Genomic DNA, 27,829 nt, shown 5'->3' on the forward strand with positions numbered 1-27,829 from the left:
AGCCATAGAACCATGAGGACAAGAGTATGCCATATAGTCCATATTACCAGAAAAACAACAACAAAGATGTCCCTTGGTTGTTTTATTTTTTGTTTGTTTGGTTTTTTTGGGAGGGGGATGACATCTTCTGGTTTTTTATTTTATTTATTCTTACTGATTACTCTCTGTGGGCGATATGTACATTGGACACATTGCTTTGGTATGCTTGTAGGGATCAGATGACAATTTTGAGGAGTTGGTTCTCTCCCTCCATCTTTCATTGGGTTCTGGGGAATTGAACCCATTGTGTAGCAAACACTTTACCTGCTGAGCCACTTTACCAGCCCGCTTTCCTAGGTCTAGTTTTGAAAATACCACCCTTATCACATTCTTCATAAATAAGTATAGATTTCAGATTTGCAGTTAGTATTTACACAGTCACTCACTTTCGATGACAGTTAATGTAACCATCTGCCAATGAGGATTTTGTTTGCACGCTTGTTTGGTTTTCACTGTTTCTAGGCAGAGTCTCATCCTCAGTGGCAGGTTCCAGCATCACCCAGTTCTCCCAAAGGAATTCTTAGAGTCAGCCACATAGGATTTCCCTCCCTGTTTCCTAACATAATATTCCCTTAGGTTACATAATACCAGCCACTTCTTGGTCTATAGGGATGATGTGTGAGTGTGGGTATTTGCCTTGCCTGTGCAAACTCAGTGAATGGCTGGGAAGGGCAGGGCACTATACTTTGGTGCCTGCAGGAAAGGGAGACCTTTTTTCATTAGATTTTTCCATAATGAATTTATATGCCTGCTTCCAAGTTCCGCAAGTTGCAACAGGCAGTATTTTGGAAACAAGCACATGGGTACCATTGGCTACTAAGATACCCAAGTGAAGTGTGCTGGGAGTACCTTCTCCTGGGAAGAAGCATTTAAAAGAAGGGAGACACCAAATCCTGTTGCCATGCAGGGCTGTACAACAGTAAACATTATCTGCACCCCGAGGGCTGTCCCTTAATGGATCTGGCTTGGAATGGGCACAGCAGCTAGTCTATCCAACTGCTGCCATGAGAAGCCTAGGAGCTGGCGCAAGCACAGAAGACTCGTGTGAGCAGATAACTTGGCTGGAAATTGAGGGAGCCCAGCTGTAAGTGCTGTTATCTATTAGGTAAACGATACCTCCTCCAGGGCAAAGTATCTGAACCAGTTTGTCTTGAAACAACGTGATATTTTTTCCAATACCTTAAAAGGTGAGTTGTTTGGTGAATTAGAAAACTGCCCTTACACATGGGGGAGGACCTAGGCCCTGCCCAGGATGATATGGCAGACTTTGGGGATCCCCCATGGAGGGCTTTACCCTCCCTGGGGAGCAGGGGGAATGGGGTGAGGGGTTGGGGGGGAAGAAGGGGAGGGAGAGGGAGAAGGGATTGACATGTGAAGCAGGCTTGTTTCTAATTTGAACAAAAAATAATTTCTTGGGAAAAAATTTAAAAAATATATATGGAAAAAAAGAATACCATAATCAGAAAAATTTCAAATGGAGAAATAAAGGCTTCTCGAAACAAATGTACACCAAAGAAATTAATAACCACTGAGTCAGAAGTACAGAAAACAGGTAAATAACCTCAATGTAATTTTTCTTAGTAAACCTTAATGGTTCTCTCCCACAGATTTCAATATTCTTTCTTTTCTCTGTATTTTTACAGTTCAAAATATTTTCATTTAAAGATATTTTGCTTTGGCCATGTCTTTTTGAGAGTCTAAGTGCCTTTTTTCTTAGTATTTTTATTGCTGTGAAGAGACACCATGCCCATGGCAATTGAGAAAAAAGAAAAGAAAAGAAAAGAAAACCGTCCTTATCCCTGTGAAACATTTCTTGCATCTATAAATCTCCCAGCAATGACTGAATAAATTACCATACAGCATGAAGATGATTTTCAGAGCTATTGGGGCTTTCCTGGAATTCACTCTGTAGACCAGGCTGGTCTCGACCTCTGAGATCCGCTGCCTCTTCCTCCTGAGTGATGGGATCAAAGGTGTGGGCCACTATCACCCGACTTCTGCCCACTTTTGAAGCCCGCTGCTCCTTGGACTTCTGGAACATCATTTTGATCTTTTTTTCTCCTGGCAAGAATAAATCTGCCTATTTCTCTGGCTTTTCCTTGTCCAGGAAAGAAAGGATGCCAGAGTAACTTACATTAAACAAGCACACTAATTGGCATAATCAAACCATAACCGTTACTGTTAAAAGCGCACTCTCTGCTACTGTAACTCAGTTGGTGGAGTACTCTGGAATCATGTTTGAGGCCCTGGGTTTGCTCCACTGCATTGCCTAGACCTAGCGTGGTAGAGAATAGCTGTTAAGTCCAGCACTGAGAAAGTGGAGGCAGGAGGACCGGTTATCAGGGCCAGTTTGGGATATACGAGACCTTCTTCTAAAAAAGAATATTTTAAGTATAAAATGTAGTCTTAGCACAATCTGCTTCTTAGTGGATATGATTGGAGACCTGATTGGCTTTCTCCAAGAACTTCAGAGACTTGGGAGTTGGGCAGTGTTGATTCTAGGACTCTCGAGATTCTTTTTTATATCTTTTAGTTGTTTAGGGCTTTTCTGTGTGTCTGGTATATGGTTGCCAGCACCCAAGAGCAATCCTCATGCCATTATGAGTTGGTAGGAAAAAGTGGTTCCTAGTAGTTTACATTTCCAAGCTAAAGCCAGTGTGGGTCCTACACCACATTTTTACTTATTGACACAGTGTGTTAACTATTCTCTAGTTCTGAGCCTAGGACTCAGCCAACCACATTTCTCAAACTCTTTGGCCATCTAACTTCTTACTAAGTTCTGTCAATGAGAATAAGCAAGGACAAAAAATTTTGTCTCCTGTTTGTTTAGTTCTTGTTTCACTCATCACTTTAGTACAGGGATAAAGAGACATGTGGCTTCAGCTCCCAGCTGTTTTTTTTTCTTTTTTCTTTTTCTTTTTATATTCTTCTGCATCCATTTAGACTGTGTTAGTTAAATTGTTAAACCCAGCAACTGCCAACCTTTATCCCACAGTGAGGCTGGAATAATAGTTACTATGTTGCATGATTTGCCCCTGCTGCTGCCTATCCAAGTCTCATCTGTAATTCATGCCTTGATCCTGATACTTCCACAGTTCAGAGTGTCAGTCTATGAGCCTCTAATGTCAGCCCTTTGCTTTTGCTTCTAGGCATCAGAGGGAAATTAATTTTCTTCCTGCTCTTTTAGCCTTCCAATACCCTCATGAAGTTTCCTGAATCAATCCATTTTTCACTGAAATGCCCAGTGTAGGCACAAGACTAGACTCTTAGTTGTGTAGGCTGTAGGACTAACCACTAATTATCGAGTTCAGAGAATGACTATAATATGCCAAATGAGGGCTATAGGCCAACCGTTGTAGTTAAAAGTAGTCTTTTATTAAAAAAAAAACATAGGGAGGGAGGGTTTTGCCAGTGGAAGGGAAGGGACACAAACTACGCTCATTATAGTTAATAGCTTTGTGATTTTTTTATGCTGTTCTTGTCTATTTTTATTGCTACAATAGAACACCTGGGAGTGGATATTTGCTAACGAACACAGACGAATGCAGGTATGGTTCTGGAGGCTCTGAAATCCAGGATCTTGGTGTTATCAAGTAGCAAGGTTCATCTCCCTACATCCTTCCTGTGGCAGACAGAAGAATGGAGACTATAAGAGAACCTGAAATTGAACTCTCAGGCCAAGCCCTTTAATAACAGGCACCAATCCATTCATGAGGGCAAGTCCCTTGTGCTATGTGGCTCTTATTGGGAAGACACGAACAAATGTCTATTCATCCTACACTGGGCACTGATAGCAGACCAAGAAATGATTCTTCCCAAGTCTAACTTAGTGCAATAATGAGTTCTTCGGGTTACCCAGTCTCCTCATAAAAGTGGAGGGCTTATCACCCCCAAAACTGATTACTGATCTTCATAACCTCAGTGAGAAACTGCATGAATCTTCTAACTTTCTGGAACTTCCTAAGTTTCCTTGGCTTGAGTATTCTGAGCATCCCCCTTCCCTCCAAGAGGAAATTGTGTCAGTTAGGAGCAAAAGGACTCATTACCTAACCACCTCCCATCACCTGCAGTTAGACATTCCCTCCACGTGATCTTGGGGGAGCACATTCAAATCATAGCTAGAGAAAGGAGGAGGGAGAACGCTGAATGAAGTGAGAGGTAAGGTTAAAGGGACTTGGTTACAAGCTGGACACACACACCTAAGTGATAAGGAGAATTACCTAGAGAGGAAGGGGTAGACACCAGGAAAAGAAGAAACAATTAACGATACGGCATCAAAAGTGTGGGAATCCAGTTGAGTTGAGAAACAGGAGGAATGGGGTGTTCGGCTCAGTGGTCGAGCACGCACAAGCTTGCAGGAAGCCCTAGATTCAATTGCTAGAACCCTTCCACCATCAACAGAAAAGAAACAGAAACAGAGTGGTCATTCTGGCCCATGGTGCTATGGATGTCCTGGAAGGGGCATGGAGACTATAATGTACTTATCATCAGGGAGATGTTCTAGGGTGACAGGAAGAACCTGTTACCATTCTTCTCTGATAGTCTCTACTTTCTCTGTTACATTGGAAAGAAGACATCTCTAGAGAACAAGAGAAAGAAAGCAGGTAAGGGCAAAAATTTGGGAAGACAGAAGCTTTGAACAAAGATTTTGAAAGGGAGAGGGTCCATTCACCGGTGAAAGCCAGTGGGGTGGCAGGAAACATTGCAAGCTCCTTTTGATTTACTAACCATGGATTGTAGGAGTGCCAGCTTTCTTTTCTATGGGCTGTTCCAAGCAGATCCTAATGTATGAGGGGCTGTAGAGATGATTTAGTAGCTAAGGGCACTTGCTGACTTTTCCAGAGAATCTGAATTTGGTTCCCAGCACCCACATCAGGAGTTTCATGATTGTCTGTAACTCAAGCTCTCTGGGAGTTGATACCCTCTTTTGGCCTTCTCCATGCCATATAGACACACAGACAAACAATGCACATAAATAAAAAGCTAAATAAAATAAATCTTCAAGTGATGTATGTCAAGAAATTGTAGGAAAAGTATGAAGAAAGTTTTGAGTTGAGTATATGATAGTTTCTTTTATTTTTTTCAGTAAGTAAGATGAAAGTGGGAGTTAGAAGACCTAAGGGTTTGAAATGACATTTATTGAGAGAAAGAACATCTTATTTATTTTTGAAAAAACAGCCGTGTGGTGATGGCTCATGCCTTTAATCCCAGCATTGTGAGGCAGAGGCAGGTGGATCTCTGTGAGTTTGAGGCCAGACTGGTCTATAGAGCAAGGACAGGCTCCAAAGCTACACAGAGAAACTTGCCTCAAAAACAAAACAAACAACAACAACAACAACAACAACAACACCACACACACACACACACACACACACACACACACACACACACACACGATAACAAAATAATGCTAAGGAAGAGAGACAGTGGAACTGTTACGTGACTGGAAAGCCCAGCAAAATTGAAGAGTGACCCACTGGAGGCAGTGAACAAGCAGGGGGAAAGAAGAGAGGATGTGGCCATAGACTGTGATGTTTAATTTAACAATTTGATTGCTATCAAAGACAATAGTGACAGGCCTGAGCAACTGAGGTATAGTGGGTGCTATGGCTTGAAAGAAGTCTTTCTCTATCAAAACATACTGAAATGTCCCAATGCAAAGGTGTTGCTGAGTGAAGCCTTTAAGGGATAATCAAAGCGTGACATGGTGATTAATACCTGTAATTCCAGCATTCAAGAGAGTGAGGCTAGAGGATTATTATGAGGTCAAGGCCATTCTGGTCTACATACCAATTACTAGGCTACCCCTAATACAGAGTGAGACCCTAGTCTGGGATGGTGACAGATACCTGCAATCCCAATACTTAGGCAGTAGAGGAAGGAGAATTGGAAGGTCAAGGTCATTCTCTATTACACAATGAGGCTGGAGGCATCCTGGGACACATGAGGTCTTGCCTTAAACCACATCACCAACGAAAGATCAACAGAACACACTCTTCTGAATTTCTTCTAGCATAAACATTGCCATTTTGTCTTATTTCCATATTTAGGCTTGTAAGGTCAGTCATAGAATGGTCATTTCCAAGCACAGAGTGCATGTGCAGAGGGGCGTGGTCCTGACATAACAGTGACTGATAGCTCCTGGTAACTTGTAGGAAGAAGGAAGGTTATGTAACAACTATGACATCATCTTTCCTGTTTCAGAACCTCAGGAAAGGTGATGTTCTGCTTATTTGCACATCATTTCCCCTTCACCCGCCTTCCTTTCTGTTATGTAAGAAACACCTTGAGTGGATCTTGCCTCATGCCCAGCATCTCTGTCTCTCTCTCCTGGAAGACACCCGAAACTTAACTATGTTTAGGATTAAGCTGCAGGGATCCATCTTGACCTGACTCTAGCTATCATGGTTTTAAACATGCGTTTGCCCTCTGTGTGACTCAGGCATACATCTAAAGCCTCTAGGACATAGCAGCTGATTAAGACAGTCACCCGAGGAGCATGTAGTTGAGTGGGAGAGTGTGCACCATGAGTCTATGAAGCCCTGGGTTCAATTCCTAGCACCCTTCCACCACCACCAAAAATGAATCAAACTAACAAAAACCTGGTCATTTGGGCATATTGTGCTGGCTTTTAATGTTTGGGGCATTGTTTTCTCTAACGCTGTTAATAGGTTTTGTTGGTTTGCTTTTATTTAGAAAGAGAGGATACAATACAAAAGGAGAAAGAGCAGTTGGATTTTAGCTGGATACAGTCTATTTTTGTCTAGCTTAACATGCAAACCCTTGTTTCGTGCTTTGATATATAAGGATCCTCCTATCTTCCTGTGCCCAAGACACAATTCTTTCGTAAATCCCTCATAAATTACAATTTGTGCAACCTTGGACCTATCTGCATCTTTCTTTAATGTCTTAGCCCCTCACACCTTTGGGACCCGGTTCTCATATACCATAGCTGCTTTTTGCTCAGGTGAAAGTGAGATGGTTGATCTTCATTATCAATTTGATGGTATAAAATAAAAAAAACCAAATATGCATAACTGGAGAAAAACAGTAACACATTGTAGGAGGAGACCAGAATGTCAGAATGTGCTATTCTGAAATGTGTTACCACCACACCATCTTAAGCATTGTCAAGGTATTAGTCTAAAATTCGTTATTACACAGTGTGTGTGTGTGTGTGTGTGTGTGTGTGTGTGTGTGTGTGTGTGTGTCACAGTGCATGTGTGGAAGGCCAAAGTACAACTTGTAGGTTCTCTCCTTTTACCATCTGGATCCCTGGGGATCAGCCCAGGTTTACAGACTTGACAGCAAGTGCCTTTACCCTGAGAGCCATCTTCCCAGAACCAGCATATTAGTTTAATCTGAAAGCACCTGAGACAATTGAATAGAAGCTTCCTGCCATCCTTCTAATGGCCGACCAAAACAGGACATGAATCTGTAAAGGTCCTTTCTCCCAGCTCATCCAGAATCATCAGTTCAGTGATCAACATGACACCATCACGGGCAAGTTATTATGCATCCTGGCCATGGAGCGCTGTGCTATAACCATCTTAGGTGTACCCTGATGCCTTGAGTCAGGCTTGTTAAGTACTTAGCTTTATAAAAAGTGATAGTTTAGCCAGGCGTTGGTGGTGCACACCTTTAATCCCAGTACTCGGGAGGCAGAGGCAGTCGGATCTCTGTGAGTTCGAGGCCAGCCTGGTCTCCAGAGCGAGTGCCAGGATAGACTCCAAAGCTACACAGAGAAACCCTGTCTCGAAAAACCAAAAAAAAAAAAAAAAAGTGATGGTTTTGTTTTTGTAGATTTGTTGTTTTTGTTTTAATAATTTTTTGAGCAATATCAACTTTTGGAAAAATTGAAGAGAAAGTACAGAAACACTGTATAATATGCTTCTCTACTCAAGCTTTTTAAATTGGAAGTTTTTGTGTGGCATGTTTTTTAAAAGTAATTGGAGAAAATGTCAAAGATCTGTAGTTGAATTTGTAACATTGTACCAATTCCACTATCTAGGTTTCAATAATATATACATACATATATATGTGTGTGTGTGTGTGTGTGTGTGTGTGTGTGTGTGTGTTTACATAAGAGGCCACTACTGCAAGGAGGCAGACAGACAGTTCTCAGGGACCTATATACTGTCTTGCAATCTTCTATGAATCCCCGATTATTGAACAAAATATTTTGAAAACTAATTTGAGAATAATGATTCTGCCTAAAATAATATCATTCTTATTTCTTTTCAACCTGCTTAGTTAGCCTCTGAGATTAGACCTGATTTGGCTGTGCATTTTTGCATCCTGATGCAGGGTGATAACAGCTCTCCCCAGAGAGCAGGACTTATCAGGCACCCAGAGCTTGGCTCTCAGAAGACCACTGAGTCTGCCTTGCTCTTGGTTCTGCTCTCACTCTACTGGAGTGGTATCATTTGAACTAGTTTCTACCATTCCTGAATTCACATCTATCAGTGATGTGCCATGACTAACCTTGCACTGACCACCAGCCTTCTGAATCTCAGGTGACTTCATTATTGCTCCATCTCCAGTAGGCTGGATAAAGGGTCTTGGTATGACCTGTTTTTGTGACTGTGCTATTTGCATACTGTGCCCATCCTAAGTGATACTTCCTTGTATGGCCTTCACCTACTATTCAGCATTTACTCCTTCTTCCTTTGTTTCCCTAGATCACAGACATTTTCCACCACGGTGCTAATTGTGCTTCATAACTATGTCATGTTTGTTTATTCATTCACTGCTCAGCTTCTTGTCTTGTCTCTCAACTCAATCAGGACTGAGACTATGCTATTTCCTTCCCTGAGTGGGGAGCAAGCCATGTGTGAGAAAAAAAGTGGGAAAAACAAAGACCAAGAATCAAAGTCTAAAGAGTAGTAAAGCCCTTGTGCTCAGGAGATGTGAGCCAGAGGAAACCAGGGCAAAGCATGGATGGGGAAGGACTATGTGGAGCACATGGGGACAGTGACTTCAGAGCAGAGAAGACCTATAATGACTTTGCTTTTCTTTGGTGTGGCATTGCAAATCTCTAGCATTTTGAGCAAACATGATCTGACTGGTTTAAAAGGTATTTCCGTTTTCTTGATTCTCTCTATGTAAACAAAGTTGAAGAAAGAAAAGAAGGGTGTTATCCATCAACTCCCCCAAATATCATCCTAGCTTCCCTCTGTCACATGTTTTACTTGTATTTTTCCTTAGGCTTCATTAGTATCCTATTTGCTAAACTCAGAAGAAAGCTTAGTGAACTTTGAAACAAATGAGCCAAGCTTTTACAAACAGTATCCACTCTGAATTAGGGTAGAATAAACACTATTTGTGGTGGTACAAGTCTGTAATCCCAGTAACTGGGAGCTGAAGCAAGAGATCACAAATTCCAGGCCAGCCTGGCCTGTAGGGCCAGATCCCATCTCCAAAAATCAACTAACCCACAAAGAGAAGAGTGGAATTAGAAAAGGATTGAAAACTTGCACACAGGTAACATTATACTGTCTGAGCAGGTTGTACTTACATATTAAGGAGTGTGTGTGTGTGTGTGTGTGTGTGAGAGAGAGAGAGAGAGAGAGAGAGAGAGAGAGAGAGAGAGAGAGAGAGAGAGGGAATAGGTAACAATAATTAATAATAATAAAAAAAGAGGCCATGAGTATGAAAGAGAGCAAGGAGAGATGTATGGGAGGGTTTGGAGGGATAAAAGGGTAGGGGAAGATGATGTAATTGTAATCTCAAAAAAAAAAAGAAGTAATTGAAAATAAAAGGAGTAAGAAGAAAAGGATGTCAAAGAAGGTGGGCACAGCACCTCACCCCAGGGCTGGGCTGGGTGCCCATCGGAACCTAGCCTGTCAGGGTGACTCATCCATTCCTATAGTTTCAGTAATGGAGCCAACATGAGCATATGATCCCAGCGAGGCCTACCAGAGCTTTCCTTTTGAAACTGTTATTAAAACCAGAGCAGTGCATTCTTTTTTTGGTCCTGGAGTTGCAAGCATGTAATCAGGAAATACCATCAATTATCTTTCCTTCCACAAGAGAAAGTCAGTCTGCAATGGGGAAAAATTAATAATTTGGGCCTAGCAGTCTTCCTTGTTAGTCATCTCAGGAATGCTTTGTAATATAACCCACAGCAGGGGTGGAAAGAGGAAATGCATGCTCATTTTGCATAAGCCCATGTGTATATTACATTTAGCCCTAAGGTAGCTATGGGAGTAGAATCTTTCTGTCAGCAATACAGTTTACTAAATAAAATTGGCCTTTAACCCAAGGCATATTTGGGCATTGACAGAGAATAGACCACATCCCGGCCTGAAGACTTCCGCCATCCTTCTTTTTCCCAATCTCCCCTGGTAAAATCCACAAATGTTGAGATCTTTTCACAATGCCGAGAGTATGACGTGCATACCTGTAATCCCAGCACTGAGAAAATGGAGACCGTAGGATCAGGAATCTCAGGGCAGACCCAGACAAACGCAATGAAAAAACAACAAAAAGACCTTTGAAAAACAGGATGAAAGAGACACCAGACTAAAATGTGTAAGAATCAAACTGGTCTTTGTCATACCTCTATCTAAAGTCTCTGGAGAATTCCCATGACTTTTAGGAAGAATCCATTCATCCACGAGTCCTGTGCTGCTCTCGATGTTATAGCATCAGCTTCCTCTACTAGCTCATCTTAACTACCTTTGTGTTGCTCGCTTATTCTAATCAACTGGACTCTTGGTTGATGCTCAAACACTCCATGAATTTCTGAAGCAGGAAAGCAGCATAAAAGTGGGGTTCAGGAGGCTTACACACTGGATACAGAACAGGAGCGGAAGCACTCAGGAGCGTCTGAAGGCGACCCATAATTCTTTACAACACTAGAACATACAACATGAGTGGAGATTTAAGATGCTAATGGTATTTCATACATGAAATTGTATCTAGAACTATGTATAATAACAGGTAGAGTATTCACGAAAAAGCCCTTTTTTGTAGTTGGATGTAAAATGTTCCCCTTAGGTTTGTTTGAACACGTTGTCCTCAGCTGGTGGTGAGGGACCAAAAATTCAAATTAATAAAAGTTTAAAAACTTAGGCCCTGAAAAGGGAACCTCTAATGATAAAGGGAAATTTAACTCCTTAAATCAGGAATGCCATGACTAGTGCCTGATCCCCTGGTCTCAGAGAAGGAGAGGTAACTGTCCACAACCCCTGTCAACATTCCTTTGCTAATTGCTGGTCATAAATATCCCCCAGCCCTGGGGATAACTGACAGACCCTGTAACTCTGTAACCCTGCAAACCCATGCCCTGTCTTATCTCAGTCAAATGTATCTCCCTTAAAATGTAGTTACTAACTCTGTACTTTGTATGACCTTAAGTAACCATGGAAACTCTGTAATTTGTGGCCTCCAACCTTATGGTCTGTCCCTTTTTAAAGCTTCTCTTTTTGGCTGGGTGGTATCTCATTTGCCCACCATGCAATGAGATCCTGAGGGACCCCAGCCTAAGATATTTTCTTTGCACATACGTGAGAACCTGAATTTATGACCTTAACAGGAAAGGACCGTTAAGGTTGAGGAATTCCACCCTGGCAAACGTTCCCAGAGATAGAGATGTAACTGCCCTGAACGACCCATAAGCCCGGAGATTGCGGTTGGCTACCTGGAACGGGCCAATCAGAACTGTTACCCTCGCTCACCCCAGACCCCATCCGTTTGCAGTTTTTGCCTTTAAGAAGCCCCTAGACCCCAGCTCGGGGTCCAGCACCTCTGCTCCTGCGTGAGTAATGTGCTGGGCCCCAGCAAGCCGGTTGCTGAATAAAATTTCTTTCTGTTTGCATCAAGTTATTGCCTCCGCCTGGTGACTGGGGTTGCTGCATTCCCAAGTGGACACCCGGGGGTTTCACCCCATGGGGGTCTTTCATTGGCACTGTTGGATGAACTGTACACTTTGCTTCTCAGACACAGTCTCTCTTATCTGGTCTAGAACACACCAAGCAGGCGAGACCGACTAGCAGCCAACCCTTGTGACCTGCACATGTCCACCTTCCCAGCACTGGGATTACAGCAGGCACCACCATGATCTGCCTTTTCACCTGGGACCTGGAGATCAAAGTCAGGCCCTCCTTGCTGTACGACAAGCACTTCACTGACTGAGATGTCTCCCAACCAGAAGTACACATTCTGTTAATCAATTGTTCCTGCTTCTGAGGCTGCCCATGTGTCTCTGTTCAAGTCCATGTTGGCAACTCACCTTGATGTCTGCTAATATTTCAGGGCATTTGCTTGCTTTCCTTCCTTCCTTCCTTCCTTCCTTCCTTCCTTCCTTCCTTCCTTTCTTCCTTCCTTCCTCCCTCCTTCCCTTCCTTTAAGTCTTCCTGTCTCGACTTCCCAATTACTGGGATTAAAGGCATATATAGACATGCTGGGTTTATGAGGTACTGGGGATCCCACCTAGGGCCACATGAATGCCAGGCAAGTCCTCTACCAATTAAGCTACACCCTCAGCTCCATTTTGATTTGTACTGGCACACATTTCTTTTAAGTGACCACATAATTCTCATTCCTTTCAGGTTTCTGCTGCTCAAATTGTCATCCAACCTTTCAGGACTACATTGTTCTCTATAAAGAAAATTTCCTACACAAATATCTATGATGGTCTCTGTAAAGCACTTAGCAACATCTATTATTCATTTAGGACGTGTCTGTCTCTCCCCGTTGGAATGTAAACTATATGAAACCATGTGCACATGCCTTAGCAGACACCTAGCAACCTTGATGAATGGTAATGAGTATTAATAAATTACTGCTTGATTTTGGGTGGAGTAATACAACCATAATGTTTTACAAAAAATTGATCTTAATTCCCAAATTAGAGTTCGTTTTAGTATTTTATTTTAGTCTTTTCATTCTATGTGTATGAATGTTTTGCAAATACATATACATATACATACATACATACATACATAGTGCCTGGTGCCTGCAGAGGTCAGAAAAGGCCATCAGATTGCCTGGAACTGGAGTTACAGCTTGTTGTGAGCTGTCACGGTGTTTTGGGAATTAAGCCCAGGTCCTCTAGAAGAGCAGCAAGTGCTCTTAACCACTGAGTCATTTGTCCAGCCCCCTTTGAATCCTTTAGCATTTATATTAGCATCATTAAACATTTCCATTTTCTAAAGTCTCTCTCTCTCTCTCTCTCTCTCTCTCTCACACACACACACACACACACACACACATATATGTACGAAGTACTATAACTATTGATTGGTAGAGATGTAAATTTTGTAAGATCTCTTCAGTGCCTAAGCGAAGATAGAATTGAAAGAACATGTAGAAAGAGGATTAAGGGGTTTTTATTGTTTTAGTTTTTGTTTGTCTTATAAAATCTCACTCCTAAGTCCATGTTGAACTTAAACTTGTTATGTACCTGAGGTGATCATGAACTCCAGTCTTCCTTCCTCCACCTCTAAGGTCAAAGACATATGCTATGCCTGTCTGTAATTCAGAATCTGAATTAGAAAAGACTGCCTAGGCAAGTAGGAACAAGTAAAAACCTATAAATATTTAGATATCAGTACCAGAAGAAACCAGGAAAGGTTGGGAATTGGTAAGAAGAAACTGACAAAGTAACTCCATATTTCTAGTGTGGGGTGAATAGTTGGTAACAAAACCATTGTTGATAGACAATGACAGAAAGATAATCGCCATTGAGTTGGGACTATCTGTGTAGACAACTGGCTGATGAGGGTTGAAGACATGATCCTCAGAGTCATGCTTTCCCACATGTGGCCCAAATCTGTAAACATGACTGCAAATCAAACCTTCACTGTCCACAAAGAAACAGCCTTGGTGTCCCCAGTCCTCCTTTGGCATTACTTCTGTGATGGTATCATCATGCTTCTCCATCCTTCAGTAGAAAGATTGAGTTAACGCTTCAAAATTTAATAGAATGTTTCTGAAAAGTGCACAAAATTTGATTATCCAATTGATTTTATGCTTATGCTGTACATCCTATCAACCTGTCTTAACCAAGATTTTTGTTTTAAATAAAGTACTCACATTATCATTTTATACATGCAGGAACTAAGTAATGTGGAAAGAGTAAATAGCTTTTATATTTAACCCAACTTTTCTCTAAAGCTAGAATTATGTTTTCATTTGTTTAGTATTTTAGAGTGTTAGACCCCCGAAAACTCAAGTATCTGGGGTCCCAGGCCACGTTCGCGGTCACCCCAATCACCAGGCGGATTCGAGAGCTTGCTGCAAACTGCACGAGGCTTTATTGTAATTTAACGAGCTAACCCTATGTTAGCTCGGGTCTTTCATCCACCCGCCATGGCGGATGGCCAGAAAAGACGGCTCCTAGGGGCTCCCAAAAGATCTTATAGGGCAGCGTAAGGGGAGTGTCCAGGGGTATGCACAGGCTCATGATTGGTGTGCCTCCAGGCTTGGAGGGCTTGCCCTGTTGGTCAACTGGTTGTTATGGCCCATAGGCCCTCCCAGGGTGGTTGCTATGCTCTCTATGTCATTGCTGTGCGCTTGTCCATAAAGCACACCCAGGGTTGTAAAGCATAGCGCCACCAGCTAACTTCTGATTGGCTCCTTGTCACGAGACAGGCATCTGACTTTCTAGTGTCTAGGGCAAGGTCATAGAAGCACATGTTCGACCATTATGGCTGCCGAAAGGGAAGCTGGTTCCTTCAAGAGCTATAATTCCTGACAAACATTCTAATGGGTCTAATAAATTATTAATGTTAAAACATTATTAATAAACTAAATATTAATAAACATTAATATTATCTTTCTAAATCTCTATCATGCAATTATTCCTCAATTACACACACACACACACACACACACACACCACGAGATATTCCTTTTTTTTTAATCTGGAGGCCTCATTTTCAAGGTATCAGGTGACTTGTTTCAATTTAGTCATCCTGGATGGGATTTGCTGAGTCACTCTTTTGGGGGCTTTCATCCTCATCATCAACATGAAAATCCTTCACTCCGCTCTATGGAACAAATGGTTTAACAGGAGAACTCTTTGCTTTTGTTTTATGTCATTATGTTTCTGTAGCAATCCCCTCAAAGGTTTCTTGAGCTTTCTTTCAGATTTAATTCTTGTCCAACCTGAAAAAGCTGTTACAGGCTTACAGTTGAGAACTTGATGAGCTGTAGACTATTTCCATATTGACAGGAAGTGCTTTCTCAGAGTCTAGATGCATGCTTCCCTAAATTCTCCTGCTGCTCCTGAGAGTGGGTTTTCATTCTTTTGATATCTCTCTCCCCATCTTTGCTCTGGAAACAGTTGGGTTCTCTTCTTTATCCCAACAGTCTGTAACATCATGGTTTATTTTTGTTTTGATTTTTTAAGGCTGAAATGTGTTAACATTTTTCACTATGTGACATTTTTAATTCAAAAGAAATTTAAATTCAACAAAATGTCCTTAAGTCTTTGTTGTTCTGTTTTTCTTCATTATCTCTCTGTTAAAGATTGACTTCTTAAGTTTCTCCAGTTTTTTTTTTTTTTATAATCTGTTTTGTTCCTCTCCTTTTCCTCCTGTTCCTAGTGTCCTTTTCTAAAGCTCCGTCTATTCCTTTGAGGCCAGGTCTCGCTCTGATCCACTCCACTTTCTTATTAAGCTGACTTCCTTAATATTTCTATGACTTAAGTCATATAGACAACTAATTGGATCAATAAATTTAAGGTGGGAGAAGAGGACCCTGTGGGGAGAGCCTCTGAGATGTGACAAACAACCTTTTAACCTTAGGGAAGTTTGAGCAATCTCCTGCTGACTTACAGGAGAAGGCTTACAATTATTTACACACCATCCATTGTCATGTCTATGCCAGGTCTTGCTGACACATTTCCTGGTTTAGTAAAGTTTGCTTGGAAGGCAAGAAAGCCCCGTTAGGATTAATCAAACTCATTTAGAGTGAGTTACTTCAGAATTCATTTTATTTATGATCCTTTATAAACATTTTCACTCCTACTCTTTACCTTAATTGCTCACACCCCTGCCACCTCCTAAAAAGAGTTCCTGTAAAAACAAACATACTCTTGGCTCTCCTTGGGTGGCTTGGATTGTGATCAGTGCCAGTCAACAATTACTAAAGATCCCAGGACAGGATTTCTTTTCCTTTTATAACTGCACAAAAGTAACAAAAAATATTTCCCTCCAGTTCTGAAATCCAGTTGTTTTCTGGACCCCACAGCCTTCTTATATTCATTCAGGCTTTCTCTTATATGCCTGTTAACTGAAATGGCCAGAAGAGGGTGTTAGATCCTTGGGGACTGGAGTTAGACATGAGCCACCATATGGACCTTGGGAATTGAACCCAGATCCTCTGGAAGAGCAGCCAGTGCTCTTGACCATTGAACCATCTCTCCAGCCTTCACTCAAGCTTGTACAGATACTAACTTCTCTGATGGGATCTGGGAGTCCACATGGTTTAAGTGAATTAGATTAACTGCTCAAAACCAAGGAAACACTAGGCTCACGGTAGTCTTTCGGATCTGCTGACTTCTTGTGCCTTATGTGAATGACTGTGGAGACTGTTTTTCATATAAGTAACATGTTACATGCATGCATGCATGCGTGCACGCGCGCGCGCGTGCGCGCACGCACACATACACACACACACACACACAATCTTTTTTTTTTTTTTTTAAATTACAATCTTCTATGGACAGCATCTTAAGAGGAAGCCTAGGCTGACCTTGAACTCATGATTCTTCTGATTCTTCCACCCAGGGTTGAGTTGCTGGACATTTATTTCAATAGCAAAGTTTAGCCTCTGCAGATTAGACATGGTACTCTGCTGTCTCCTCAATAACGTAACATCATTTTTGTCCTTTAGAGAATATGGTCCTGGACCTCAAGTTCTATAAAACAAAGTAGATATTAGGAAATAGCCTTTGTTAATAACACCTGAATTCTCTCTCTCTCTCTCTCTCTCTTTCTCTCTCTCTCTCTCTCTCTCTCTCTCTCTCTCTCTGTGTGTGTGTGTGTGTGTGTGTGCACGTGCCAGGATAAAACCCAGAGGTCTGTGCATTCTGGGGTAGTGCTCTACCACTGAGCCATATCCCAGCCCTAATAGTAATATCTTTGTTCATTACTTGTACTTTCTCAAAATGTGAGGACAAATTGGTCTCGAACTCACTGTATGGCTGAGAACAACCTTGAACTTCTGGTCCTCTTGGTTTTACTTCCCAAAAGCTGGAATTATAGACATGGGCCACCATAACTGGTTTATGAAATATTAAGGATCAACCTCAGTGCTTTGTGCATGGTAGACAAGCCTTGTACCAACTGAGCTACAGCTCCAATCTCAGAATGATTATTCTTAGAGCTCTTACCTTTATGCCTGCATGCAGAGATATAGCATGGCTGTTGATCACAAGAAGAGTGAAAGAAAAAGGAAGGCCTAACAGCTGACAGAACAGAGCTGCCACCCCTCCCCCCCCCCTCCCCCCCCCCGTGTCCTTCCACAACCAAGTCACCTTATACATGCTGCAGTAGTGTAGAGGGCTCAGTGCCTCCCACTTAAGCTTCCAGGGCAACAACAAGAAAATCCATTCTGTGTTTCCTGAGTGAGAAGTAACAAAATAGCTGGCTATGCATACCCAGAATCCCAGCATTTGGCAGGTACTGGCAGGAATTATCAGGAGCTCCAGGTCATCTTTATCTACATAGTGAGTGAGTTTGAGGCAGAGCTCTACACTGTTATTGCTGATTCCTTGCCACAGATGGAGAATCCACTCCGCCTTTGCTTCATAACAACACAATAATGCAAAAATTATACAGCAAGGAAAGAAAGCCACCAAAAAGTGTTATAAAGTAAATACAGACTCACAGCTAAAATGCTCAGCTGTTGCTGGCTTGGACTTTATACTTACCGTATCAGCCAGAATCCTAGAGAGCTGATAATATCTCATGGTATTGTGTTAAAGTAAATACATTGTGCTTGTGTGAGAAAACTTGTATTTGCATCCATGGTTAACATTTTGTTCATTCCTCAACTAAACTAGGAGTCAATAAGAGTTGTACTGTCTGACTGTACAGAATTTGTGCAGTCCTGATTCAGTTCCAAGTGCTGGGCTTATAAGAATATGCTACTATGCCTAACTCCTTTTATGACTTTCAAAAAAAAATCAGTTTGTAGTTCTAACTAGAGAACCAGCCATATAATTTATATTTATGACTCTATTTGCAATTATCATTGTGAAAATTATATTCTTTTATGAAATCAGATACAAAATCATCCATGTCTTACCCTATACAAAAGCAAAAAGAGTCACGAGTCCTGGTGGCACATGCCTTTAGTCCTAGTATTCAGGAGTCAGAAGCAGGCATTGTGATCTATATAGTGAGTTCCAAGACAGTGAGGGTTATCACATAGTAGGACTCTGTCTCAAAACCAAACCAAACCAAACAAAACAAAGCAATGGCAATAATAGTCTGTGTTTAAAATCTCAACACTTAGGGGGCTAAAGCTAGAGGATTTCCTGTTCTAGGCCATTATGGGCTACTGTGTGACTCTCTCTCTCTCTCTCTCTCTCTCTCTCTCTCTTTCTCTTTCCCTCCCACTCACTCTTTCTGTGTATGTGAGAGAGAGGGAGGGAGAAAGGAAGAGAGAGAGAGAGATTTAGCTTGAGTGGTACGGTTAATATAGGTCATACAGATACACTTCAGGCATAATTACTGTTGGTCTCAGAAAGCTAGACAACTTAAAAATATCTATTGTTTTCATGTGTATTATCTCACAATGCAAACAGAGGGAAAAGAGAAGCTTTCTGTAGTCCTAGAACTCACAGAGATCTGCCTGTTTCTGCTTTCTAAGTGCTAAGATTGAGGGCATGAATCATCAGGCCCAGCTTGGGGGTGGGGGTGGGGGTGGGGGTGGGGGAAGAATTTTAAGATCCGCATCTGTGTGTCTAGAAGTCATTCCAAAAAAAAAGTTTGCTAAACTTATCCATTTCATCTTGTTCATGCATTTTCTGTAAAAAAAAAATAATAAAGGTTTTTCAGGCTATCAGACATTTTTTCTGACATTTTAAGATATTGGGTATCTTATTCCAGCCCTAACGTAAGAACACTCCCGCATTTCAGCTTTTAGTCACAAATGCCCAGGAATCACAGTGACTCACAAGACTGTGTTTAGAACACTGTGTGATAGCAGTACCTCGAAAGGCATTTAAAACCATGTCACCTCCTTCCTTTCTTTGGCTCTTTAACCCAGCTGATTGCAGGCCTCTTCCTCCTGGTAGAGCAGACTAATAGTAAAGGCCCTGAAGCTAGAAAGCTCAGCAAGGGTATGCTACATACCAAGGGATTCCACTAACAAAGGCCCATCCATTACAGTCTCTCTCCCCAGGTTGAGCAACTTTGTGCTCTCCCTGTGTGTTCTCATCACGCTTCTCTCTGGGTGTTTCCTAGACAGGGGGCTAGGAGAGAGAATGAATGGACCAGTGCTCCCTAGAGTCTCCTGGGACTCTTCTGATTAGGTCAATTATTTCCTTAGATGTCCAAATAGTCACAACACAGATTAGAATTCACACATAAATTTTGGGAGGACATAAGCATCCAGTCCATCTAACTAGAACACTTTGAGCTTTATAAAATAAAAACAGACTGAGGCAGAATGGTGGCCCAGTGTAGCAGCACAGGCCTGTGACTGGAGAAGGCAGAGACTGGAGAAGACAAGATTACATGGCATGTCTCAAAACAACAAACAACCAAAAAGACAGACAAAGACAAAAACAAGAAAAGGAAAACAAAACAAAATACCCCCCAGCCCCCCCCCACCCCCACCCCCACCCCCGCTGCCCCCGCCCACCCACCAAGGTACCAACACCAGCAGCAGAAGAAAACTAGAGATGATCTTGGTTTTTCATTCCTCTGACACATTTTTACTAGAACCTTTTAGGTGACTTGAAAATGGGGGTTTACACTGAAATTATATTTCGGTGACTTTTTGATGGAAAACTCTTCCTATGACATTCTTAATCTCTGTCTGTATATAATTTTCTTGTTACCCCTTTCAGTGCTGAGCAACCATGCTGCCATAGCTGAATAATGTGGACCATATTAAGGGTCCCTGCATGAAGTTTCATGACAATATTTGAATCGTTTGGCCAGATATGTATCTTCTAGCAGATTTGCATAGCCTATAACAGTAAGAGTTTGGTGGGATGTTGAGGCTCTTTCCTGTATTATCAATTATAGAAAACAGAGGCAGGAGACTCTCTGAAAAGGCAAGGACATCCAGGGCCACATAAAGAGATCCTATCTCAAAAGTAAAAGGAAAGAAAGAAAGAAAGAAAGAAAGAGAGGAAGAAAGAAAGAAAGAAAGAAAAAAGAAAAGAAAAGCAAAAGCAAGCCTGGTGGAATGGCTTTGTGAGTAGGTAATAAAGGCACCTGCTGGCAGCCTGATGACCTGAGTTTGATCCCTGGGACCTAGTCCTGGGTTGGGAAGGGAGGACCAACAACTTATTTATTTATTTATAATTTAATTTATTTATTGATTTTATATTGAAGCTGAAGCCTCCCTGCCCACCTCTCTTCCCACTCCTTCCCCTCATCTCCCCTCCACACACCCGCCTCCTGTATCCACCCCTCCTCCATATTCACTAAGAAAGGGGCAACCTTCCAACCTTCTCATGGGCATCAGCAAAGCATAGCATATCAAGCTGCCATAAGACCACACACCTCCCCCTGGGCATGAGGAATAGGTTCCCACGAGCCAACCAAAGCACCAGGGATAACCCTGCCCCCATTGCCAGGACTCCCACAAACAGACAAAGCTATACAACTGTCACACATATGCAGAGGGCCTAGGTTGAGGACCAACTTCTACAAGTTGTCTGTCCTCTGTCTTGCACAAGTGCAGTATCATGTTCTCGAATACACATGAAATAGTAATTTTTTTTCTTAAAAAACATTAATTTGCCTTTAGTAAAGTTTGAAAGAGAAAAATTAAATAAACAGCTGCCTTTAACTGAATAAAGTCCTTAGGATTATAGTCAACATCACCATTTGCACTCTGCTATTATTTACTTTTTTTTTTTTTTTTTGGTGTGATCTAATATTAGAGAAACAGTCAAGTCACTTAAGAAACTGAATTGAAACAAAGATTTTTGAAAGTTGTCTGTACTTCTGGACCAAAACTCATTTCTCTAACCACAGGAAAAGAACTTGTGGGTTTTGTTGTTGTTGTTGTTTTGGATTTTTTTGTTTGCCTTTTTTGGTTTTGTTTGTTTGTTTTTTGGCACATCTTCTACCCTACACTGGCCCTGAATGAGCTATGTAGCTGAGGACGCCCTTGAACAGAACTCTGAGGCTCCTTCCACTTGGAGTGGGTCTTGGATTACAGGTCTGCACCTCAGGCTATGTTGAGGATGTAACCTAGGGCTCCCTGTGTGCCAGGCAGACACCACTAACTGAGTTACATCCCCATTCCCTATTTTACCTTTTAAAGCCGAGGAATGTATGTGTTTTATTTGCTACAAGGCTGGAAATGGATAGAGCTAGGGCAAACGGAAGAGCTGGGTGCCTAGTGCACTGCCATGCCTTGATAATCTGAGTGTTACTGACAGGGAATGTGTTTGATTTATGGTGTCTGAACTGGCCCAGAGACCCATGATTGCTTCATTATTACATTACTCTCTGGTGATTTCAAACAGTACTTCAAATTGCTAAACATAAATAAAAATCCTGCTCTAAACTAACCTATTTATAATAATTCATTTTAAGAATATTAATGAAATGTTATCACTTTGTATGTGAATGAAGAGTAATTAAAATGAGAAAAAAAAACATGTCAATTGATCTGGATCAAAACTCCCCCAAATTGGAATTTTGATACAAGCATGCTTTTTTTGAGTCAGAGTACAGGCTGGCTTTAACCCCCAACCCCCCCAAGTCTCCTGACCCTGCTAGCACCACCTGCACCAGACAGGATTGTTCAAGCTCTGTCTTTCAAGCAGAGTTTCCTCCAAATTGATGAGCATTTCAAAAAGCTCAGCAGTTGAGAGTATTATTAATATAGATAAATCAAGCCTAAATAAAATATAGCATGCTAATGTTAGAGAAATTTTGCATTTTACCGGGGAGGTTTCAGGGTGTGGGCGAAAGGAACATTCTTGTACCATTCATCATCGCCACCTTTTTTTTTTCTGCTTAAGGAGCCAGAGTGTTTACCCATTGGCCCCCTTTCTTAGCTTCTTTCAGAATACTAAGTCAGTGCACGGCACTCCCTCGAGAGCATGCAGTGTCCCACCCCATGTTTGTGAATGTCGTCATCATGAACAGTGTTTTGGTCAATAGCCAGGGAAAAGTCACGCAATAATGCTACCACATCACCTACCAGGAACAATAGGGAACATGAAAGGTAAGGGAACTCCATCCCCACAGAGGCCACGTGACGGGAGGTCCAGAGATAGAGGGGCGGAGGCCAGTGTGTAAGGGTAGCCAAACACCGACTGCTTTCATTTGTGATAATCTAAGAAATCAACTGGAATGTGAACGAGAGATGGCTTGTTCTGTGTTCTTTATTTTGTGAAATAATGATCTATTTCTTGAGGTTTTTTTTTCCCCTTGGGGATTTGGCTTTTATGTAATTTGAGCATTTCTTTTTCAGAGTAAATGCACATGGAACTCTGCAATGAGTTGTACTTGGTTGAAAGTATTGCCTGGGTATGGTAACTCACAACTTGAATCCGAGCACTTGGGAGGATGAAGCAGGAAGATTTGAAGTCAAGGCCAGCCTAGCTACATAATGAGTTTCAGGACAGCCTGTGCTACCAAAAACCTATCTTACATGACCAACCACAAGATCTGTTAAGGTGGCTCTGAGGGTGTGGTGGTTTGAATAAAAATGGCACCCACAGGCTCACTGTTAGGAGGTATGGCCTTGTTAGAGAAAGTGTGTCACTGGGGTGGGCTATGGGGTTTTAGATGGTAAAGCCAGGCCCAATGTCTCTGTCTTCCTGCTGCCTGCTGATGCTGATGCAGAACTCTTATTTTCTTCAACACCATTGCGGCCTGTGCCAGGGCAAGTTTCTTCCCAAGACGATAATGGACTAAACCTCTGAAACTGTAAACCAGCCCCAATGAAATGTTTTCCTTTATAAGAATTGCTGTGGTCATGGTGTCTTTTCACAGCAATAAGCCCTAATTAAGAAACCAGATATGGGTACTTGTCACCAAGCTGACAACCTGTATCCAATTTCTAGAATCCATATGATACAAGGGAAAGAGAAAGAGAATCTGCTCTGGCAAGTTACATCTCTCTCTCTCTCTCTCTCTCTCTCTCTCTCTCTCTCTCTCTCACACACACACACACACACACACACACACACACACACACACACACACACACACACAAACACACAGAGAGAGAGAGAGAGAGAGAGAGAGAGAGAGAGAGAGAGAGAGAGAGAGAGGAATTAAAGGCAAACACAAAAAATTAATATAAAAAGTAAAATTAAAAGAGTAATGGTAACTATATGAAAAACCAATCTGATCTCTCCTGGCTTCTGATTGAGTTTAATGAGGGGTGGGTCTAAATTACTAATTACTAAAGTTATTCTTATTTTGTAGATAATAGCAGAGTAACTTACAGAACTTTCACTATTTATCTTAAGCTCATTCCTTTTCCTGTATCTTTGCTCTTTGGCTGAGTTCTGCAAAAGTCAGTCTTTCCAGGAGAGGCAGGAAAAGATCTTTAAGCAGGGCCAGAGAGGAGCCATGGGTCTTCGAGACCTGACAGCAAAAGAAAGAATTGTTTATGGGGGGAGGAAGGGACTAGAAAGAGAGATGGATAGGAATGGGAGAAGGAAGTATAGGAGGAAATGAGCTAAAACAAAGTATAGCAACACATGTGTGAAAATACAATAGTGAAACTCCTTGCTTTGTATGCTAACTTAAAAAGAAAGAGACACTGGGCAATGTAGCTCAGTTGGTAGGTCTCTAGCCAGGCATGCGTAAGCACTGGGTTTGATCCTTGCTATTCAATAAACCATTCAAAATGATGCGTGCCTGTAATCCCAGCACTCAGGAGATGAAGACAGGTAGATCAGAATTTCAAGATGATCCTGTCTACAGAGTGGATTGAGGCCAGCCTGGTTCCATGATATCCCATTCCAAAAAGAGAGAGGAAGAGGAGGAGGAAGAAACTAACTCTGAGTCCTTAACAGTATATTTGAATTCACTTTGCTTCAGTGGGCTGAAGACATGGTTCAGCAGTTAAGGGTGCTTGCTGCTCAATCATGAGGACTGGAGCTCAGATCTGAATTCCCATATGTGGTTGTTTTGCCAGCTACAGGGAGCTGACACTTTCTTTTGGCCTTTGAGGGCACCTGCACACACGTATGCATATATACCTACATCTGTACACACATGTGCATATACAACTACACACACACAAATGGAATAAAATAAATCTAAAAAACAAAACAAAAGAAAAGCCTTCAGGGCTGGAGAGATGGCTCAGTGGTTAAGAGCATGTACTGCTCCTACAGAGGATCTGAACTCAGTTCTCTGCACCCATGACTGCCTGTAACTCCAGTTCCAGGGGGTCTAACAAATCTGGGGCACATACACTCATGTAGACAAGCACACATATACACATAATTAAAAATATTAAAAATAAATATTAGAAAAGACCCCTTTGTATTGGTGGTGGATACCTGTAACCCCAGTGCTTTAACACAGAGGCAGGAGGAACAGAACACATCAGAGCCCAACCTGATGGACACTGGGAGTTGCAGTCTATCTGGCAGGGGATCATAGTAAGACCCTTCCTCAAACAAAACAAAGCAAAACATAAAAGAGGGGCTGGACAAATGGCTCGGTGTTTATAAGACATACAGGCTAGCAAAGCACTCACACATATTAAAAAAAAATTAGAAAATGTGTCTGGAAAGACGGCTGTGTGGTTAAGAGTGCTTTTCACTCTTTCAGAGCACCTGCGTTTACTTCTTAGCATCCATGTTAGATGGTATATATAACTCCAGTTCCAAGCGATCTGATACCCTGTTCTGGCCTCCATGGACATCTGCACCTTTTTGGCATTTGCTCATAGAGATACACATACAAACACATAAACAAAACAATAAAAATATTTTAAATAAATAAATAAATACCCCCTCCCCTGAAAATAAAAATGGACATAGTGGTAATCCCTGCGATCAGGAGGGACAGGTTAAGCCATGAGGATTTCTGTGATTCTGAGGCCAGCCTGGGCTACATGAGTACCAGGCAAGCCAAGGCTATACCAAAAGACCCCTTCTTAAACAAACAAACAAAGCTACTTACAATATTGAAAAAAAAACAAACCAACTGCCTTCACAGGAAGTTACAAAGACGTGAGTAGAGAGAAACTGAATTTCACACCTCCCAGAATACTGACATCTTTATAATTATAGTACAATATCAAACCCAAGAAACTGACGGCACCACCCACCGAGCTTACTCAGAGTTTACCACTTTCACACATGTTAGTCAGAAAGTATTATGTTAATGCATTTTTTTTTTGTTATAGAAGAAAATGGCAGACCTTTCCAGAGAGGATATCTGGGCTTGCAAAGATATTACTATTTCTTTAAGAATCACTACACAATCTGTTTTTAATAAAGTCTCTATTTGTCTTTCATGTATTTTTTTAATGGCTTTTAAACCCATTTAGAATTCTGAAAGCTATGAACAACTCAAACAAGGTTGTTTTCTTCATGGGCATAAATGTCTAGAGGGAGAACACAGGAAAGACACAAAACAAAGTAACATCAGACAAGACAGCAATGAATGTTATGTAGAACACCAAGTAGCCTTCCTGAGGATGGGAAATTTGAGCTGAGATTGAAGTATGAAAAGGCAGAGTCACATGAAAATCTTCAAAAAACAAAAATCTGAAGAGAGACAACATCTTAATAATTATTGCTAATAAACAAACCATAAGAAGCTGATATAACCCCATGAATGTGGCTGTCAGTGAGGAGACCTCGGATATCTATGGGGCCTCTGGTAGTAGATCAGTACTTATCCCTAGTGTAGGAATAGACTTTGGGAGCCCATTCCACATAGAGGGATACTCCCTCAGCCTAGACACACAGGGGAGGGCCTAGGCCCTATCCCAAAGGATATGACAGTCTCAGAAGATCCCCTATGGAAGGCCTCCCCCTGGGGGGAGGGGGCGGAAAGGGTCACCCTGGGGTGTGTGTGGGATAGGTAGGGTGTTAGTGGGGGGGGGCAGGGGAGGAGGAGAGGGAGAGAGAACTGGGGTTGACATGTAAAACAATCTTGTTTGTTTTAATTTAAATCTAATTTAAATTAAAAAATGGGGGGGGGAGAAGGTGATATAACAGGTATAGGAAACATGGGTATTCCTGTGGTTCAGATAGATGTTGCTTGTTATCAAAACTCATGTTGAAATATAACTGGCTATAAACATTATTGCAAGGTGGTTGAGTGCTTATGAGGCCTCTGGATCACCGGGGCTCTATCATCAAAAGGGATTAATGTACCTCCCCACTCCATGAGTTAGGGAGACTTAGCCACAACCCTCCTTGTTGCACAGCCTGTTTGCCCAGTCTTCCTGCATCAGTTGATGCATATGGGGCAGAAGCACTCTACCAGAAGCATCACAGCCTTGGACCCTAGCTTCCAGGGCCAGGAGCAAATTAGCCAGTCTCAAGCATTCTGCCACAACAACAGAAAATGAAATACAAGTAAAGGATGCACAGTGGATGAGTTCAGATAGATAGGCAGAGGATGGGTGATTGAGGTTCCAATATATAAGGGGATAAGAAGCTCATATTCATTGCATAGTAAGAAGTCGCTGGATGATTTCAGACGTAGGAGAGCCATGGTTAGGTTGATTTTTGAAAACACATACTCTCATCACCATAAGAAGAGTGTTTTAGACAAAAGGAAGATTAAAGAGGGACTGACTAGGTTGATATTGGCAGGGCTGGGGAGGTAAGTGACATAATTCTTATTTATTTGTGGAATGCCATCAACAGGATTGCCACTAGAGCAAGTGTGAGAGAGAAGAAAAGGGTTTTCCTTAAAACTAGAAGATGGTAATTATCTAATTAACTTTAGACAATTATTGTTTGGACTATATGGTGCATGTGTTGTTTAGGCAGAGATGAAAAAATAAATGATTACATTTGTAAATTTGAGTGGATGTTGTTAATTGCTGATTAAAACTGAATTCTGGAAATATAAAACCTGTGAGTGATTATTGTTTGAACTTAAGAATTTCAGTGCAATTAACATGAAAGTCATATATAGTATGTCAACGTACAGATACAGCAGAGGAACAGGGGTACTCTTTGCAAATGAGAAAGACCCAGAGAACAGCAAACTGTGTGCTACAATGCGTGTATGTGTGTGCGTGCGTGCGTGCGTGCGTGCGTGCGTGCGTGCGTGCGTGCGTGTGTGTGTGTGTGTGTGTGTGTGTGTGTGTAGGTCAGAGAACAACTCATGAGAGTCAGTTGTCTCCTACCACCATGTGGACTTCAGGGATCAAATTCAGGTCATCAGGGTTGGGGGCAAACACCTTTACACACTGAGCCATCTCACCTTGCCTGTTCTGCCTTTTGTATATTGTATTCATTTCTAGATTAGGCAATGAAAGCAAGCCTGCTGGTGTCTCCTATAGCATAAAACATATCTTTTAACAGTTCTTCAGCAACTGAGATACTAAGTAGTGACTCTCAGATGAGTTCATGGGACCAAAGCCAGAGTCATTTCATTAAGGGGCAGCCTTGATTTTTCTTCTTCAGTATGGAAAATAGAAC

At 41.7% G+C, this 27,829-nt stretch overlaps 1 long non-coding RNA gene across 1 annotated transcript; it reads left to right on the plus strand.

The window, feature by feature from the left end:
• Positions 1-22,247: 22,247 nt before the first annotated feature.
• Positions 22,248-22,933, plus strand: LOC118237880. The gene is made up of 2 exons (XR_004770129.1): positions 22,248-22,416; positions 22,666-22,933. It is a non-coding gene; the product is annotated as an uncharacterized LOC118237880 (long non-coding RNA).
• The last annotated feature ends 4,896 nt before the right edge of the window (positions 22,934-27,829 follow it).

This window comes from Cricetulus griseus, chromosome 5, assembly GCF_003668045.3.
Source record: "Cricetulus griseus strain 17A/GY chromosome 5, alternate assembly CriGri-PICRH-1.0, whole genome shotgun sequence".
Taxonomy (NCBI): domain Eukaryota; kingdom Metazoa; phylum Chordata; class Mammalia; order Rodentia; family Cricetidae; genus Cricetulus; species Cricetulus griseus.